We start from the raw sequence: 17,341 nt of genomic DNA on the forward strand, positions 1-17,341 counted from the left end.
CCATTGCTTTTGATTCCTAAATTCCTCTCCACCCAAATGCTGTATATCTTTGGACTTTGCGTGTTTGATTCAAGTTCCATCATCTTCAAAGTCTTTATGTCACCGTTCAATCAGTTTTTGCTTCTTAATCACATTTTCTTTGTTACACATGTAAAATATTCTTCAGTGTGAAAAAAGTTGTCTTCTCAAAAAAATGCTAAAAAAATACACTATAAAGTTGCTGCTGCTACTGCTAAGTCGCTTCAGTCGCGTCCGACTCTGTGCGACCCCATAGACGGCAGCCCATCAGGCTCCGCCGTCCCTGGGATTCTCCAGGCAAGAATACTGGAGTGGATTGCCATTTCCTTCTCCAGTGCATGAAAGGGAAAAGTGAAAGTGAAGTCGTTCAGTCGTGTCCGACTCTTAGCGACCCCATGGACTGTAGCCTACCAGGCTCCTCCGTCCATGGGATTTTCCAGGCAAGAGTACTGGAGTGGGGTGCCATTGCCTTCTCCGACACTATAAAGTTAACTAATAACAAAATTTTAGTATTATTTTATATTTTTATAGTCTATATCATCTATGTCTAAATTCCTATATTCATAATAGTAACTTTGTGCTATACCTAGTATTGTATAAGATAATTTTTCTTTACTCAGAATGTATACCCTGAATATTTTCATTTATCAGTACATTGTGGAAGAAAGTGAAAGTTAGTCACTCCATGGTGTCCAACTCTTTGCAATCCTGTGGACTGTAGCCCACCAGGCTCCTATGTCCATGGGATTCTCCAGTCAAGAATACTGGAGTGGGTTCCCATTCTCTTCTCCAGGGGGTCTTCCCAACCCAGGGATCGAACCCAGGTCTCCCACATTGCAGGCAGATACTTTACTGTCTGAGCCACCTGGGAAGCCCCAGGTGGATACATTTTAATTAATCATAGAAATGTAACACTGTTTGCTTAGATAGTCTCTTATTAATGAATATTTGGATTTTCTCTTAATATTTGATACCCTAAACCAGAAGAATAACTAGTATGTTAGAAGATGATACATGTCACAGAGAAAAAAAATTGGGGAAGTAAGAGGTCTTTGACTAGTGGGGAAGCAGGGCTGTTGCAATTGTAATTGATACAATTTGAAGAGAAGCCTAAAAAAGGTTTGGGTGGGAGCTCTTTTAGATAACTGGGGCAAGGGTGTTCCAGATGGGAAAAAAAAAAAATCCCTTGAGTGGGAGCATACCCAGTATGTGATAAATAGCAGGGAGTAACTGGAGTGGGTGGGGGAGGGAAAGAGCAGTTGGAAAGTACAAAAACGAAGCCAGAGAGGTGTTGTTGGGTAAGAAGAATGGGAGCAAGGTCTGAGAATCTCCTAGGCCACTTTGATGTCTTTGGCCTTTACTCAGGGTGATGTTGGAGGATATTGAAGAATTTTGGGTAAAGGAATGACTTTATCTTTTGTCAGTCTAAAAAAGGTCAGGGAGAGGGGAAGACTATGGTGGAAACAGAAACACCATTTGTGGCTGCTGTACTCCATCTATGCAAATGATGGTGGTGGCTTGGCTGCTGCTGCTGCTAAGTCGCTTCAGTCGTGTCCGACTCTGTGCGACCCCATAGACGGCAGCCCACCAGGCTCCGCCGTCCCTGGGATTCTCCAGGCAAGAATACTGGAGTGGGTTGCCATTTCCTTCTCCAGTGCATGAAAGGGAAAAGTGAAAGTGAAGTCGCGGACCTGAAGGATAAAGCAGAGAGGAGGATGTGGTTAAAAAAAAGGAAAGCACTGAGACACACACGCAGGAAAAGAATGAAGAGAAGAGAGAATGAACAGACACTTGGAAAACATGGAATTGCCTCACAAACAAGACCCACTCAAAGGGCACTCTTCCCTTTTCCTACTAACCCAGCCCGCAAATATGGAGCAAATTATTCCATCACTCAGAAAGGAAAGACAAATGTAAACACATATGATTTTAACACAAATAAAATTTTACTTTGACATGTACTTTGGAAATAACCATTCTCAATTTGTCTTTTATATGTACTACACAAAGAAGTACTGTTATAAACTTGAAGTCCATCTGAAATCAATACTAAAAATGCAAACATTTCTATCAATGACATGTCTTTCAAGTGAATTCGATTTTGCAGCTGTTCACTGAGCAGATCTATGAATGCATCTGTGTTCAAAGGTGATGTATTATACTGAGTCAGCCTGCAAAATAAAGTGAGGAGACTGTCGTAAATGCTGTTGATGGCTTGCCCCATAACCTGGAGTTCATCTGTAGCACTGCTGCACAGGTCCCAGGGCGATTATCAGTTTCCAGCTTCAAGGGCTCACAGCTGCATCTGTTTCAAGTCTCCTTGCCTGCGGGCTCTTCTTAGATACCACCCCTTACTAGGCTCAGGGCTTCCCATGTGGCTCTAGTGATAAAGAACCCGCCTGCCAATGCAGGAGACATAAGAGACGCAGATTCGATCCCTGTGTCAGAAAGATCTTCTGTAGGCAGGTATGGTAACCCACTCCAGTATTCTTGCCTGGAGAATCCCATGGACAGAGGAGCCTAGTGGACTACAGACCATGGGGTCACAAATAGTTGGACACAACTGAAGCAGCTTAGCACACATTTGGTTCAGGAGTGTGAAAGTCAGTGTCCCTGGGGACAGAAACAAAGTGAAGTGAAGTCCCTCGGTCCTGTCTAACTCTATGCGACCCCATGGACTGTAGCCTGTCAAGCTCCTCCATCCATGGGATTTTCCAGGCAAGAATTCTGGAGTGGGTTGCCATTTCCTTCTCCAGGGGATCTTCCCAATCCAGGGATTGAACCCGGGTCTCCTGCATTGCACGCAGACTCCTTACGCTCTGAGCCACCAGGGAGATAAGTGGATAAATAGCTCAGACCCTCCTCACAGTGGGACAATTCTGTTCAGTTCAGCCCCTCAGTCGTGTCCAACTCTTTGCGACCCCGTGAATCGCAGCATGCCAGGCCTCCCCGTCCATCACCAACTCCCAGAGTTTACCCAAACCCACGTCCATCGAGTCAGTGATGCCATCCAACCATCTCATCCTCTGTCGTCCCCTTCTCCTCCTGCCCCCAATCCTTCCCAGCATTAGGGTCTTTTCCAATGAGTCAACTCTTCGCATGAGGTGGCCAAAGTATTGGAGTTTCAGCTTCAACATCAGTCCTTCCAATGAACACCCAGGACTGATCTCCTTTAGGATGGACTGGTTGGATCTCCTTGCAGTCCAAGGGACTCTCAAGAGTCTTCTCCAACACCACAGTTCAAAAGCATCAATTCTGCGGTGCTCAGCTTTCTTCACAGTCCAACTCTCACATCCATACATGACCACTGGAAAAACCATAGCCTTGACTAGACGGACCTTTGTTGGCAAAGTAATGTCTCTGCTTTTAAATATGTTATCTAGGTTGGTCATAACCTTTCTTCCAAGGAGTAAGTGTCTTTTAATTTCATGGCTGCAATCAGCATCTGCAGTGATTTTGGAGCCCCCAAAAATAAAGTCAGCCACTGTTTCCACTGTTTCCCCATCTATTTCCCATGAAGTGATGGGACCAGATGCCATGATCTTAGCTTTCTGAATGTTGAGCTTTAAGCCAACTTTTTCACTCTCCTCTTTCACTTTCATCAAGAGGCTCTTTAGTTCTTCTTCACTTTCTGCCATAAGGGTGGTGTCATCTGTATATCTGAGGTTATTGATATTTCTCCCAGCAATCTTGATTCCAGCTTCTGCTTCCTCCAGCCTAGCATTTCTCATGATGTACTCTGCATATAAGTTAAATAAGCAGGGTGACAATATACAGCCTTGACGTACTCCTTTTCCTATGTGGAACCAGTCTGTTGTTCCATGTCCAGTTCTAACTGTTGCTTCCTAACCTGCATACAGGTTTCTCAAGAGACAGGTCAGATGGTCTGGTATTCCCATCTCTTTCAGAATTTTCCACAGTTTATTGTGATCCACACAGTCAAAGGCTTGGCATAGTCAATAAAGCAGAAATAGATGTTTTTCTGGAACTCTCTTGCTTTTTCGATCATCCAACAGATATTGGCAATTTGATCTCTGGTTCCTCTGCCTTTTCTAAAACCAGCTTGAACATCTGGAAGTTCACGGTTCACGTATTGCTGAAGCCTGGCTTGGAGAATTTTGAGCATTACTTTACTAGCGTGTGAGATTCTGAGCATATTTTATATGGCTCCTCACATGGTCTTCAGTGGGCCCTAGCCCTGGCTGCTCATAGTGTGCCAGTAACAACCCCCATACTGGTTTTCTCTCTTCTTTGTTTCACTTTTCCCACTCCCTTGCTTGTGCTTTCTGTACTCAATTCCCAAATAAATGACCTTCAGAGTTTTTGTCTCAGTGTGTGTATAGGGGGACCCACATCAAGCCAGGTGCAGACACTTGAGCCAAGTTGTTCATGTCTGATTAACAAAGCAAAAGACCCAGAAACATTTCACAGAAATTAGGCAAAGGTGCGCACCAGTGATTTTGGCTTTATTGACCCCTCTGTGTCCTTGTGAGGGTCATTTCGTCCGGCATAACAGAAACAAAGGATCTTAAAGCATAGCAGGATCTATATGTCCACCTTCCAAATGCACTGCTAGTGTTAACATATAATTTACAAGTGGTGAATCTGGTGCTAGTTCCATAATTAATCATTTTTGTCAATAGTTACAAGTGAATAGAGCCATGAAATACAGAATGAATAGCAGGGAACTGAAAATTTATGAGCATACTAAGGAGATACAATGATCACTTTTATCAGTAACAGAGAAGCAGGAATACAGCTGCTTGGAGCCTGAGCCAGATTAGAGAGGAGAAAAAAAAAAGAGAGAGAGACTTACCAGAGGACTGTGGGCTTCACTGGTAGCTCATATGATAAAGAATCTGCCTGCAATGCAGGAGACCCGGGTTCAATCCCTGGGTTGGTAAGATCCTCTGGAGAAGGGAATAGCAACCCACTCCAGTATTCTTGTCTAGAGAATTCCATGGCAAAAGGAACATGGCAGGCTACAGTCCATGGTGTCACAAAGAGTCGGACACAACTGAAGCAACTGAGCACAAACACGTTGGTTAAAGAAGATATCAAGTTCTGTGGATTGGCATTAAAAAAGATAATTCATCCAGTGAATTGCTGCACTCTATACACGGGGCAGAAATTCTTTTCAGACATGACTGAATGACTAACACTATCATTTTCACTTATGTGTTTCTATCATATAGAGTAAAGCTAGGGAGGATTTTGGAGAAGGAAATGGCAACCCACTCCAGTATTCTTGCTAGGAAAATCCCGTGGATGGAGGAGGCGGGTGGGCTACAGTCCATGGGGTCGCAGAGTCAGACACGACTGAGCAACTTCACTTTCACTTTTAGGGAGAATTTAAAGTGCTGTGGTTATCTAGAACCCATGATCAGATTCACAGTTTGAGTGAATTCTGGGGAAGTTAAACTTTGTACGCCACTGGTAAAGATCAGATCCTGAAGTTACAAGAAAATGAAAAATTTAGAAAAGACAAAAATGAAGCCCCTAATTCTAAATTAACTTTCGATATTCAAGTACTTTGGGGGCATAGCAGTGGTTTCTGGTTTGGGAAAGTTGAGATATAAACTATAGATGAGAAAAATATTCAGTGGTTCTTTTCTTTCCCTCTTCTAGCATACTCTAAGCCTTAGAAACAGAAATAGCCATGATGTAGGACACCTTCTTTTCTGTTCTGTGAAGCATCAGGAAGATGCTGCTTATTTAGAGATCTGACAAACTCTTAACAGAAAGCACACTCCTGTGCCATGAAGAGTTTCAGATAAATCAGGCAGCAGAGAAGGACACGAAGAAGAACTGTAAAGTCAGATGCCCTGTACTATTTTCCTGCGATGACAGAGAAAGTGAAATGTTTTTGGTCAAAGTAGCATGAACCAAATTAAGATCATGTATTTGCTGTAACTTTCTATTTTACAAGTTTATTACTTGTTACATCATATCTTGTGTTTTCCCCATGATTGATGCTAAATAGATTAATTTCACAAAATTAACATTTACAGTGTCAGTACTCTGATGGGTGGGTATGTGTGAACGAGAGGAAATGAGGCAAGCATAAATAAAATGCAGTACTTTTCTTAAGGAATTCACTGTTTAGTGGTTGAAAATGATATGTAAACAAGTTATTTCAGTACAGTGTGAAAAGGGCACTGTGTCCTTTATAGAGTTAGATGCAGAGGAGTGACATTATCTGATTTAAATTTTTAAAGAATTATTTTGGCTATCCTATTGAGAACACCCTGAAAGAGGGCAGAGAGATAACTATCCAGCCAGAAGATTTCTGTGGGCTTCTAACAAATGGCGGCAGTAGAGGTGATGAACAAAGGCTCTATTTGTTTATTCATTCATCATGCATGCATTCATTCATTCATTTAAACATAGGTGCAGCTTACTGAAAAGCATAATACAATACAGTCATCCACGGGAGATTGACACCAGGTCCTCCCACCACCCCCCCCACCCCACCCCAGGATAACCAAAGTCCTCAAATGCTCATGTCCCTTATATAAAATGGTATAGTGGATATATTAATATATATAATCTATGCATATTATGCTGTATACTTTAAATCATTTATAGATTACTCATAATACCTAATACAATGTAAATGCTATGTAAGCATTGCCAATTTGTGGCAAATTCAAGTTTTGCATTTTGGAATTTTCTGGAATTGTTTTTTCCTGAATGTTATCGATGTGCAGTTGGTTGAAACTGTAGGTGCGGAACCGATGTGGATGAATGTACACACTTCACCTACATTCCCCAAGTGCTAAGGTTTTGCTCTATTTGCTTTATCCTTTTCTCTCTTTCTGAATATACATGGACACATGTTTTCCCAAAACATTTGAGAATAAATTGTAAGCACAATATCCCTTTACCCATAAACAGTTCATTATTTAATATTTAAAAACAAGGACATGCTCTTAAACCAGGAAAATTGAATCAGTAAATTTCATTGATATAATTATCTACAGACCTTGTTCAGATTTGTCCAATTGCTCCTATAAGGTCAAAAGAAACAAACGAAAATCCAGGATCATGTGTTACATTCACCTATCTCATTAGTTTCCTTTAACCTGGAATAGTTCTTTAGTCTTTTTTGTCTTTCATGACATTTGGTAAGAGTAAAGTCCACTTATTTATAGAATGTCCCTCAATTTGCGTTTGTCTGGTATTTTCTCTTATTGTGATCCAGCTAATGAAACTTTAACAAAATACTTCAAAAGCAGTGATCTTTTCAGGGGATTATATCAAGAGGCATATGCTGATGTGTTTATTACTGGTGATTTAACTTTGATCACTTGGTCTTGGTACTCTGCTAAGTCTTTGCACTATAGAGCTAATATTCCACTTTGTAATTAATAAATATCTTGTTGTTTTTGAGATTATATAAATGTCCTGTGTCTTCTCCAAGTTTCACCTATGCATTTCAGCATTCATTGATAATTTTCATCTTCATCTATTATTACTGTGATTATCATTGGTGATTTTCTAATTCCATCGTTTCTTCTTCATTTGTTAGTTGATTTTCTACGGAAAGGAAAAGCTCTCCTGTCCCCCTCTGTTTAAATTGATTTCAAAGTAGATTAATGTTTTTCTATTTATTCAGTAAGTTATGACCCTTTATGTTACTACTTTAATACTCAAGTCGTTCCCTTCTTTGTTAATGAAAGCTCCTTCAAGATGGCCACAGGGTCATTTTGACATGTTCTCATAATACTTTGAATGCTTCTTTCACTTTTAACACAAGATGTTTCAGGCACATTTGTACTTTTCCTTGCCCTAACAATGGAATCAGCCGTTTCTCTGAGAAGCCCTGGTTCTTTTTAGTGATGAATGTTATTAGAGATCAAGATCGGGGTTTTACATGTTCTCGTCACTGTAGGGGAGTCAGTGCTTCTAGTCCTTCTCAGTAAATAGAAATGTAATTAGGTATAAAGATAACCACACACACACACACACATCACTCCATCTACCTTTATCTGTCTAAACAGCTACTTGCTGTATTAAAATCTATGTAGTCACACTGAAATATGAACTCCTGAGGTCAGTAGGTGCCCAGTATGCTACTGGAGATCAGTGGAGAAATAACTCCAGAAAGAAGAGATGGAGCCAAAGCAAAAACAATGCCCAGGGATGTGACTGGTGATGGAAGTAAAGTCTGATGCTGTAAAGAGCAATATTGCATAGGAACCTGGAATGTTAGGTCCATGAATCAAGATAAATTGGAACTGGTGAAACAGGAGATGGCAAGAGTGAACATTGACATTTTAAGAATCAGTGAACTAAAATAGACAGGAATGGGCAAATTTATCTTGGATGACCATTATACCTACTACTGTAGACAAGAATCCCTTAGGAGAAATGGAGTAGCCCTCATAGTCAACGAGAGAGTCTGAAATGCAGTACTTGGGTACAGTCTCAAAAACGACAGAATGATCTCTGTTTCTTTCCATTCAATGTCACAGTAATTCAAGTCTATGCCCCAACCAGTAATGCTGAAGAAGCTAAAGTTGAACAGTTGTATGAAGACCTACAAGACCTTCTAGAACTAACATCCAAAAAAGATGTGCTCTTCATTATAGGGGACTGGAATGTGAAAGTAGGAAGTCAAGAGGTAACAGGCAAATTTGGCATTAGAGTACAAAATGAAGCAGGGAAAGGCTAACAGAATTTTGCCAAGAGAACTCACTGGTCACAGAAAACACCCTTTTCCAGCAACACAAGAGAAGACTCTACACATGGACATCACCAGATGGTCAACTGAAATCAGATTGATTATATTCTTTGCAGCCAAAGATGGAGAAGCTCTATACAGTCAGCAAAATTGAGACCGGGAGCTGACTGTGGCTTCGATCATGAACTCCTTATTGCCAAATTCAGACTTAAATTGAAGAAAGTAGGGAAAAAACTAGACCATTCAGGTATGACCTAAATCATATCCCTTACTATTATACAGTGGAAGTGACAAATAGATTCAAGGGATTAGATCTGATAGAGAGCCTAAAGAACTATGGACAGAGGTTCGTGACATTGTACAGGAGGCAGTGATCAAGACCATTCCCAAGAAATAAGCAAATAGTTGTCTGAGGAGTCTTTACAAATACTTGAAAAAAGAAGGAAGTGAAAGGCAAAGGAGAAAAGGAAAGATATACCCATTTGAATACAGAGGTCCCAAGACTAGCAAGGAGAGATAAGAAAACCTTTCTCAGTGACCAGTGCAAAGAAATAGAGGAAAATAATAGAATGGGAAAGACTAGAGAGCTCTTCAAGAACATTAGACGTACCAAAGGAATATTTCATGCAAAGATGGGCACAATAAAGGACAGAAATGGTATGGACCTAACAGAATCAGAAGATATTGAGAAGAGGTGGCAAGAATGCACAGAAGGACTATACACAAAAGATCTTCATGACCCAGATAACCATGATAGTGTGCTCACCCAGAGCCAGACGTCTTGGAATGTGAAGTCAAATGGGCCTTCATCACTATCAACAAAGCTAGTGAAAGGGATGGAATTCCAACTGAGCTATTTCAAATCCTAAAACATGATGCTGTGAAAGTGCTGCACTCAATATGCCAGCAAAGGTGGAAAACTCAGCAGTGGCCACAGGACTGGAAAAGGTCAGTTTTCATTCCAATCCCAGAGAAAGGCAATGCCAAAGAATTCTCAGACTAATGCACAGATGCACTCGTCTCACACGCTAGGAAAGTAATGCTCAAAATTCTCCAAGCCAGGCTTCAACAGTATGTGAACCATGAACTTCCAGATGTTCAAGCTGGATTTAGAAAAGGCAGAGGAACCAGAGGTCAAATTGTCAACATCAGTTGGATCATCAAAAAGCAAGAGAGTTCCAGAAAAACACCTACTCTTGCTTTATTGACTATGCCAAAGCCTTTGACTGTGTGGATCACAACAAACTGTGGAAAGTTCTTAAAGTGATGGGAATACCAGACCACCTGACCTGCTTCCTGAGAAATCTGGGCAGGTCAAGACACTTAGAACCGGACATGGAACAACAAAATGATTCCAAATTAGGAGAGGAGTATGTCAAGGCTGTATATTGTCACCCTGATTATTTATCTTATATGCAGAGTACATCATGTGAAATACCAGGCTTCAAGAAGCACAAGCTGGAATCAAGATTGCCGGGAGAAATATCAATAAGCTCAGATACACAGATGGCATCACCCTGATGGCAGAAACCAAAGAAGAACTAAAGAGCCTCTTTATGAAAGTGAAAGAGAAGAGTGAAAAAGTTGGCTTAAAACCCAACATTCAGAAAACTAAGATCATGGCATCTGGTCCCATCACTTCATGGCAAATGGATGGGGAAACAATGGAAATAATGACAGACTTTATTTGCTTGGGCCTCAATCACTCCAGATAGTGACTGCAGCCATGAAATTAAAAGACACTTGCTTCTTGGAAGAAAAGCTATGACCAACCTAGTCAGCGTATGAAAAAGTAGAGACATCACTTTGCCGACATTGGTCTGTATAGTCATGTATAGATGTGAGAATTGGACTATAAAGAAAGCTGAGTGCCAAAGAACTGATGCTTTTTAACTGTGGTGTGGAGAAGACTCTTGAGAGTCGCTTGGATTACAAGGCAATCCAACCATTCCATCCTAAAGGAAATCAGTCCCAAATATTCATTGGAAGGACTGATGCTGAAGCTGAAACCCCAGTACTTTGGCCACCTGATGCAAAGAACTGACTCATTTGAAAAGACACTGATGCTGGGAAAGATTGAAGGCAGGAGGAAAAGAGGATGACAAAGGATGAGATTGTTGGATGGCATCACAGACTTGGTGGACATGAGTTTGAGCAAACTCCGGGAGTCGGTGATGGACAGGGAATGCTTGGCATGCTATAGTCCATGGTGTGTCCACAAAGAGTTGGACACACTGAGTGAGTGAACTCAACTGAAACTAATTCATTGTTTTCTTTTTCCATATTTAAAAGTCTTCTGTCAATGACAAACATAAAGCTTCCATTATCTATAATATATTTACTTACATGATCAATCTTTTAATATCCAGAAAGTAGTTTCAGTATTACTAACCCAGGTCTGTGGAGAAGGCACTGGCAACCCACTCCAGTACTCTTGCCTGGAAAATCCCATAGACAGAGGAGCCTGGTAGGCTGCAGTCCATGGGGTCGCAAATAGTCGGACATGAGTAAGCGACTTCACTTTCACTTTTCCCTTTCATCCACTGGAGAAGGAAATGGCAACCCACTCCAGTGTTCTTGCCTGGAGAATCCCAGGGATGGGGGAGCCTGGTGGGCTACCGTCTATGGGGTCGCTCAGAGTCGGACACAACTGAAGCGACTTAGCAGCAGCAGCAGCATCCCAGGTCTGTAAGAAAAGAAGTCTATTAATTAGCATTCACTATTTGTTAGAGTTCTTTAGTGTTAGCCTGAATAGTCCCAACTACTAGTGTGTGTTCCACAGTTATTTGTGTTGGATATCCCCATTTCCCCATTAGTTAGTGTCATTTAATCAAATGTTGTGTATTGAAATATGTTGGGTCATCTGTTTTCATTTTTAGGATTTTGTACCTTTCCTTTTTAATTTTTTTTACTTCTGTTTTTTTTTTTTTATCTTGAAACATTAGCGGTCTAGTGTTTAAGGTTATATAATTTTATCACTGCTTTGTGTCCCCCAGATTCTGATATGTATATATATATGTACACACACACATTTTGTATGTCTATATCTAATCTGATAGATGCATGTATGTGTGTATATGTTTGTTTTCATTTTCATTATTTTTAATACATTCTTTTGTATTTCAAAATTCACTTGAGGATTTTTAATAAAATGTTTTCTGTTATATTCAGTCAAAATAACCTTTTAATCTTTTTTTACTTTTCATTATTTTTTTGTTATTGGAGTTTTAATTATAATGTTTATAACTATGAAATATTTTTGTGACATAACATATGGTCAAATTTTATTATCGTCCCATGAGTGCTTGAGAAGATATACTCATTACAATCAGAGTTTAAATTTCTACATATACGTAACATCTACATCATTGATAAGATTACGTAGGACTTTTCAATCTTGTAGTTGTGTCCACTTGGACTATCTCATACTAATTGTGATATATTAACACTTCCTATAATGAATATGTTTCTTTTTATGTCTCTTTGCATCTGTTGTAATTTTTGCTTACAGAGGTGTTTGCTGTGTTATTTTAGTATAAGGATATTCACAATTGTAATATGTTTATTGTAGTAAAACAATATTTTTGCCACATCTAATACATCTTTGTAGTTTATTTTGTTTAATATCAGTGTTGCCTTTGTGTCTTTGCATATCTCTTTATATAATATTTAGCTTTGCTGAGTCATTTTAAGTGTATGTCTTTGAATGTATTTGAATTTTGCCTTCCTAGTCAAATTGAAAATAATCCCTTTTAATAGATGAGTTATCCATTCATTTATATTCATTAAGTGTGAAATGTTTGATTACAATGCTGTCATTTTTTTTTAATTTTGTTACACTTTTATTGAGAAATAATTGATATACATCACTGTATAAGCAAGCTTAAGGTATACACCATTATGATCTGATTTACATATACTGTGAAATGGTTATCACAATTGGTTTTGCTAACATCCATCTTTACATATAGTTGCCATAAAAAAGAAAATAAAAAATACTCTCCTTGTAATAAGAGCTCTTGAGATTTACATTCTTAAAAGCTCTCCTGTATATTAAGTAGCAGTATTAGCTATTCTAGTCATCATGTTGTGCATTACATCCCTAGTATTTTTTATCTTTTAACTACCTTTTGATCTTTACCTACCCTTTGATCACTTTTCTCTAATTTTCTTTCCTCCAACCCAGTCCTCTGCCCCTGATAACCACAAGCCTGATCTCTTTCCTGTGAGTTTTTGGTTTTTTTTAGATTGCACATCTAAGTGAGATCATGAAGTATTTGTCTTTTTTTCCTCTGAGATTTAAATTTAGCATAATTCCTTCAAGGTCAGTACACATTGTCACAAAGTAAGATTTCCTTGTTTTTTTAATGGATGAGTAATATTCTGTTGTATTTATGTATACCAGAACTTCTTTATCCGTTCATCCATTGATGGACGCTTAGGTTGTTTCCATGCTTTGGCTATTAAGCATAGTGCTGCTCTGAGCATGGGGATGTAGATATCTTTTCTAGTTAATGTTTTGGTACCTTGAATATATTCCCAGAATTGAAATTGCTGAATTATATGGTACTTCAATTTTTAACTTTTTGAGGACCTTCCATACTCTTCCATTGTGGCTGCACCGATTTACAATCTCATCAACAGTGCACGAGGGTTTCCTTTTCTCCAAACCCACATCAACATTTGTTCGCTCTTACTTTTTGATGAGGGCCGTTCTAACAGGTAATATATCATTGTGATTTCAATTTGCATTTCCCTTATGACTAATGATGTTGAACATCTTTTCAAGTACCTGTTGGCCTGTTGCATATTTTCCCTGGAGAAATGTCTAGAAGGACTGTCATCTTTTAATTTATTTTGATGCCTTTGTCATTCAGTCACTCAGTTGTGCCCAACTCTTTTCAGGGTGACAATATACAGCTTTGACATACTCCTTTCTCAGTTTGGAATCAGTTTGATGCTTAGGAAAGACTTATGCTTAGGAAAGGAAAGGAACCAGTTTGATTCTTAGGAAAGACTTTGATGCTTAGGAAAGGAGCACAATATGATGCTTAGGAAAGACTATATTTGTTCTGTGGGCTTTATTTATTTTTTTAACTTCCTTATTACTCTGCTTTCTTTTTTAACATGTTAGTATGTCGTTTGCAGTTTTGAATGACATACTTTTAATTTCAACCTATGGCCTACACAACATTAACTTCTCTCTTTCCTCCCCTTTCTTCTCTCATTTTTAGTTATATTATGTCTACTTTTTCAGAACATACAGCACACTACATGTAGTATGTTATACTATGTAGCCTGTGTGATAAAACATTATTAGTCCACCCTTAACCTCATCTTTGTTTTAGTGTTACATCTACAATTAAATGTGTTAAAAGTTCATCATCAGTTCTATTGCTGAAATTTCCCTGTTTATCACTTGGTTGTATTCTGTATATGTGTAAAGCTGTTTTTCAATAGCATTGATCCTTGAAAATCAACTTAACTGATTCTAAAATCCTCAGGTCACATTTTCTTTTCTTGAATTATGTGTCTTTCCTAATCTCATTTTCACTTTATTGTTCTCCTATTATTTTTAATGAGACTTATGTTTGCATTTGAGTCAGTTCTTCTCTCAGCACTTTGTATTTCAGTTTTTATTTTTTATATCATTTTTTCTTTTAAAAACTTAGGGAATTCTGTGATGGTCCAGTGGTTAGGAGTCCACGCTTCCACTGCAGAGGGCTTGGGTTCAATCCCTGGTCAAGGAACTAGGATCCTGCAAACAGTGCAGTGTGGCTTTAAACAAACAGACAACAATGAGAAAAAGAAAAAAAAATCCCCAAAGAAACATTTCCTTAGTTTTTGAATTTCTGGTTCAAATTGTTTTTCACGTGTGTCAAAATGCTTGTTAGAGAATAGATAATTTTGTTTGTCATGTTGTATTACAGGTTTTATTTCTTCACTGTTGGTTTTGATGGCTTGTAGAACAAGGGTTATCAGCTGGGTTATTGGTATTCTCATTTTCTAATTTATTTGGGTAGTAATCTTTATTAAATTAAGACTGTTTATACTTTTGCATTTGTGTTTTCCTGTACTGATGATTTTTGTTTGTTCTGAGGTTCATGGTTCAAAAATGTCCTCTGTTGTCACTGTGAAAAAGTTTTCTCATTGTGTGGATTCTTTTTTTAAGGGGGAGAAGGGAGGGCATTGTAAGGGGATGAGTTATCTGCCCCTCAGTTGTGCTTTATTTCCTTTTATCTCACTGAGCTCTAAATTTCTCCCTCTGGCTTCTTTTCCCCATCACCAGGACAGTATCCAAATAGAACTTCTTTCTTCCTTTTGATCCTCTTCTTGAAGTCTGACTCCTTGTATCCTGTATGCACTCTCTTCTCTATAATCCTTGCTCTGACCTATACTTCTTCAGAATTTTCACATGTAGGTGGTCTTTTTATGAAATATTTTTAGATGAAAAATGCAGGCTAAATTATAGAAGATATTAGTTAATCCTATTTTTCAAATAATATATAAAAACTTAAATAAATGTAACAAAACCCATCAGAAGTCCTCCAAATAGTGCAGACCTAATTTAATGTGCCTCAAATATCAATATATAATTTGGAGAAGTTAAAAAAAATTCATATCTCTAATTTGTATATGTTTTGTTTTTATATTCCTTTCTGTTCCCAATCATGATTTCTTTTCTTTTTTATTTTTAATGTTTCTTCCCATCTCACCATAGGAAAGAATATTATACCTTGCATGAGTTCCTATGAGAAATACACATAGTCCACAAATTTCCTAAGGTTTAGCAGTCTATGCTAACATTTTGGCAGGTAGAAGAATACAGCATTTTTTTTAGTCTCTTTCCCTTAATTCTGTATCTCTTGATTTGTGTTTCAGTTTCCCCAAATCTACTCATTCTAAAATGAAGATCAGTGTAACTCTCCTAAATTTCTTCTCCAACTTTGTCTATCCAAGTTCATCAAAGTGCTCAGCAATCAAAGGAGCCTTCCATATCCATCTTCTCAGAAAGCAGTTATGTTTATAGGCAGCCCATTTTTACTCTGTTAAATATAGTGGGTGAAAAAGTCTTAAAATCTATGCTCGTTAACAGGAAAATCTCTTCGGGGTATGAGTTAACATAAAAGAATGTATTTTCTAATCAGACTTCTAGATAGGACTTTAAGATTTTACCTAGTATGAGACTTTACTAAATAATGTCAGAGCACCTCAAAATATAGAGAAGGTTCTGATACAACATAAGAATCTCCCACAATCCTGTCTTTTCACATTAGATTCCCACTTCTGGCCAAGAATTATAAATGAGGTCTCCATTTGAGGCTGTTGGGATCAGCTCTTCAACTGTGCTTATTTAAATTAGGAAACATCTCTAATTAATGGATCCACTATTTTTATGTCTGACATGGCTGTTTCCTAATTTAACATTAGGTGTTTCCTAATTTAAATATACCCATAAATTCCAGGGAGCTGAGCCTCATAGATCCTGGATTCATCTTTAGCTAGTGAATCATGTGAAGTGAATTTTAGAGATAAATTGTCTTCTTCCTAGAAAATATTAATAGTTTATAAACCAAAATGTCCAGTTAGCAAGATTAGACTGAGTTATCTGCCAGTGTTCCTCTCTTTTGAGACTTTCACTGCCTAAAGGGAGTGCTATGATCTGAATGTTTGTGTCTTCCTAAAATTTAGATATTGAAATTGTAACCCTCAAAAGTGATGGTATTATTAAATGTGACCTTTGGGAGATGAATAATGAGAGTGGAGCCCTCACAAATGGGACAGTGTTCTTATAAAAGAAGTTCCCCCAGAGTTCTCTAGCGCCTTCCTGTACGTGAGGGTACAAGAACTCAGTAAGCCAAAAGAGAACGCTCCTGCAGCCATGCTGGCATCTTGATCACAGATTCTAGCACCAGAACTGTGAGGTGAATTTCTATTGTTTATAAGCTAACCAGTCTGTGATATCTTGTTATAGCATCCCAAATAGGCCAAAACAGGAAGTTAGTGCCTGCTGTGCTAATTCCTTCCTTCCAGCAATCTCATGTGGTATTTTGCTTGGGGTTTTTTTTTTTTGCATCTTTCTTTTTCCTAAAATATTAGGTATAGGATAAATATCTGGAAGAAAAAATAATGTGATGGAAGTTGGAGGAAAAATCTGATCATTTAGACCATGAAGTTAGAACCATTCATTTAACAGGTTGTAGCAGTGGTTTATGTTCATATAAATAGCAGATTTTATACTTGATGATACATTCATCTGAAGGAATAAGGCAGTAGCCTAGTTACTTAGGTAATTGATGTTATCCTTAGTATCAGAGGAAATATTTAGGTTTTCATTTAGTCCCTTTACAAACTAGACTTCCCTTTACAAATTGGGCTTCCCTCATGGCTCAGCTGGTAAAGAATCTGCCTGCAATGTGGACAACCTGGGTTTGATCCCTTGGTTAGGAAGATCCCCTGGGGCTACCCACTCCAGTGTTCTGACCTGGAGAATTCCATGGGTTATATAGTTCATGGGATCTCAAAGAGTCAGACACGACTGAGTGACTTTCACTTTCTCTTACAAATTAAGAAGCAATGTAGGCAGCGAGTCAGTTCTTTGCATCAGGTGGCCAAAGCATTGGAATTTCAGCATCA

General features: G+C 38.5%; 1 protein-coding gene and 1 long non-coding RNA gene across 8 annotated transcripts in view; both read left to right on the top strand.

The window, feature by feature from the left end:
• The window catches only part of SPAG16 (sperm associated antigen 16), a 981,998-nt gene that overhangs the window by 595,773 nt on the left and 368,884 nt on the right, over positions 1–17,341 (top strand). The window lies entirely within an intron of this gene.
• On the top strand, positions 765–12,300 carry LOC145542978 (uncharacterized). The gene is made up of 2 exons (XR_014080329.1): positions 765–1,531; positions 11,361–12,300. It is a non-coding gene; the product is annotated as an uncharacterized LOC145542978 (long non-coding RNA).

The sequence above is a fragment of the Giraffa tippelskirchi genome, chromosome 3 (assembly GCF_054371585.1).
Source record: "Giraffa tippelskirchi isolate mGirTip1 chromosome 3, T2T-mGirTip1v1.2.pri, whole genome shotgun sequence".
Lineage (NCBI taxonomy): Eukaryota > Metazoa > Chordata > Mammalia > Artiodactyla > Giraffidae > Giraffa > Giraffa tippelskirchi.